Raw genomic sequence first — 3,485 nt, 5'->3', positions numbered from 1 at the left:
CACAGCTAACTAAGTGTGGGGAGAATCAAGTCTTTTAAGGATTTTATGTATTTCTGTTAGAGTTAGATTTTTTGTTTTCATGTAGTTCTTGAAAATGGAACCCGAATGGTCTTTCCCTAGCAGACCCTAAAGAACTAGTCTTCCCCCCCCCATTCTGAATTTTTATTTTTTTTAGGTTTTTACGAAATGAAGACTTCCTGTGAACTAAACCATGGTCTAATGCTACACGCTTTGATCACTAAACGTAATAATGACCCACTTCCGAGTGAAATAGTATCAGTAATCAGAGAAAGATTGGACGGAGTAAGAAAAGAATCCAGATGCGAAGATAATAAGTTACAATTTGGTAAAGGAAAATCAAAATCCGCAGCGAAAAGAAGAGCACGACACCTAGAAAGATGTCACAAATGTGGAAAATGGTCACATGGAGGTAAATGTTCAAATAATCAAACTTATTCAAACACCGAATTTGTTACTTTATGCAGAGACGGACCGTTCATATGTTTAGAAGAAAAAATACTGAATGCTCGAGGTTACGCCTATGTAGCTATGGAAAACCAATTAAACCGACTATCTTATGAGTGGGATAGATCGTATCACTAAGAATACTATCTCACAGGTAAGTCTGTACAGTTTTTATTTTTTTTATTTTTATTTTTAACCTTTTGATAATAAACGCTAATTTGTTCACTATAAAGTATTAAATTGGTATTCGATGAAATTAGGTTTGGCGACCGAAATTATTGATATCATACAAAAATTTATTACATCACTGCGAAATTTAACGTTTATTCTTAAGGTATAAATATCTTTAATCAATCAACCCAAAATATTTCAAAAATTTGTCATGAGTTAAATTAGGTCATGGAACCGAAATTACTTTACCGAAAAGAGGAGCGCATATTTTTGATAATATTTGATTGATTAAAGTGGGATAAAAGCCAAAAAGATTTTTAATTTTATTTTTACTTTGTTTTTAAAATTAATATTAAAATAATATTGTAAACTTGTTTAAATTAAATCAATATATTTAAAATTGTAAATATTTGAAAAATTAATATAATTAATATAAGTTTGTATGTATAAAAACAAAAATATAATATAAGTTTGGTGTGAATTTATAATATGAATTTTTATTTAAGTTTGGTGTGAATTTTTAATTTTATGCATTTTTAAATTTAAGTTGTGTGAATTTAAAAACAAAAATTTACTTTATGTCGCTAAGTTAAAAATATGATTTTTAGAATTCGTCGTAAGTTGAAGACTAGGTCTTTGAACCGAAATTGCTTTACCCGAGGGAGGGACGAGAACTTTTATTATCATTATTTTTAATCTTATTGAACTAAAGTATGCCAAAAACATTAAAAAAACCCAAAAATCTTTACTTTTAAAACCGCGCTTTGAATTGACAAATTTTAAAATTTTGTCGAGGGACAGACTAGGACATCGATCCGAAAAGCCCTCATCCTAAAAAGAAACAAATTTTTAAAATTTTATTAATTATATGTTTTATTTAGTTTAAGGTTTTATAAAAAAAAAAAGCTGAAACACTGTTCCCGGATACCCATGCGATCGCATGGGTATTGCACTCCAACTCCATGCGATCGCATGGAGCTGGAAAACAGGCCTGATACAAAACAGACAGCAGGTCTGTCTTCTCCACACAACACACACACAAACACGAAACTCTCTCAAATTTTCACCAAATTTCGCCAATTTTCCACCATAATTCGTCATTTTTCTTGCTCTAATCATGCCTAGATTCTCATTCTTCAGCAAAATGGTAAAAATTACACCATAAACTCTATAAATTCCTAGTTTTTGTGATAAATTCCAATTTTTTACCTAATGCAATTTTGTTAATTTCTAGTGTAATTAGTGTTAAATTGTTAGTATTTTATGCATGTATAACCTAGATTGATGCTATTTAACATGATTTGAAGCCAAAAACTTCAAAATTTTTAGAAATCTAGGGTTTGTGTTCTTGAGCAATTTGGGCTTTTTGATATAAACAGGTTATGGCCGATTTTCGTCATGAATTATTGCTAAATTGAGTAGTGTAACATGTTTAAGTAGTTAAATAATCCAAACATTGATCCTAAACATGATTTTTGGAGATTAAAGTGGACTTTTTAAGTCCAAAATTCATGAACTTGATTAATTTGATGTAATTGCCATTTGAGACTTGTTTAATTATTAGTAATGACTATTTTGACATGTTATTTGAGTTAAAAGTTTATGAACTTTGTATACATTTTCATATGTGCTTATTTGAAAAGTGTAGAATTGTGAAAAATTGTGAAAATGTGTATAAGTTTAATTTTGATTTAACATGTTATAGTGATTGTTTTAAGTTGTTATTTTGCTAACACTAATGCATATTTGGATGCACAAATTTTGTGTTTAATGTGTTTTGCAGAAAGCCGATACGGGAGGTTCAGGAGCATCATCATCTAGACGACCAGCACCAGCACCAGAACCAGAACCAGAAATGCAACACGAACAAGAACCACAACAAGAACCACAACAACAGCCTGATCAGCACATACCTTATTATGATCTGGTACAATTTGTTGATGAATTCATAGTATTCCCAATGAGACCGCCAGTAGAATTCCCAACGATTCCTGAGCACACTCTGCATCCTAATCTGAGATTTGATAGGAGATGGAGAGATTACGAGATATATCAAAGGAACAAATTCAAATTGGTAACAAAAAATGTAGAGGTGCCAAGGGTAATCGATTGGGTTCTTTTAGAAACGGTCCATCTAGCTGACCGTGTTAGACAGCTTTTAGTTCAAAGATATGGCAGTTTTTATTTTACAGATTGGGAACGTCTTTTCACCATTCGTAGACCTGTATATAAAGAATGGTGTGTTGAGCTCATGAGTATTGTATCACTTGATACAAATATAGTTAGAATAGATGATAGAAGATTTCTTAGGTTTATCCTTGGCGGTAGGATGTACAGAATGTCCATGCTGGACATGGCTAGGGCTTTACAGATATATACTCCTGGTGAGTTGCTACTACCCGATTGTACAAACTTGATTCATTATGGTGAAAGGGTAGATAGCAACTTTGACACTGACGCCATTTGGAGGCGTATGTCACATTTTGATGTTTTTACACGAGAAGGAGGACACTCCTATACACATATTGACAGAGCCGAGCTTCATATTATTCATAGATTTTTGGCTAACTCGGTTACACAGAGAGATCACAATAAAGAAAAAAATTACCTTACATGATTTATTCTACCTAAAGTGTATTCGGGATCCTAGAAGCTTTGTCAATATCCCTTACTGTGTTGGTTTTTATTTATCTAAAATGGTAGAAGGAATGCAGGACGGGAGTATAATAGGAGGAGGTATTTTTGTTACTCTCATTGGAGAGTATTTAGGTGTTGATAGGAACTAAGGGGGTCCATTACAGCTTTGTAGAGAACAGGTTGAGCCCTTAGGATTGAAAGTTTATGTGGGT

Source organism: Rutidosis leptorrhynchoides, chromosome 2, assembly GCF_046630445.1.
Source record: "Rutidosis leptorrhynchoides isolate AG116_Rl617_1_P2 chromosome 2, CSIRO_AGI_Rlap_v1, whole genome shotgun sequence".
Lineage (NCBI taxonomy): Eukaryota > Viridiplantae > Streptophyta > Magnoliopsida > Asterales > Asteraceae > Rutidosis > Rutidosis leptorrhynchoides.
This window is presented reverse-complemented; position numbering follows the sequence as displayed.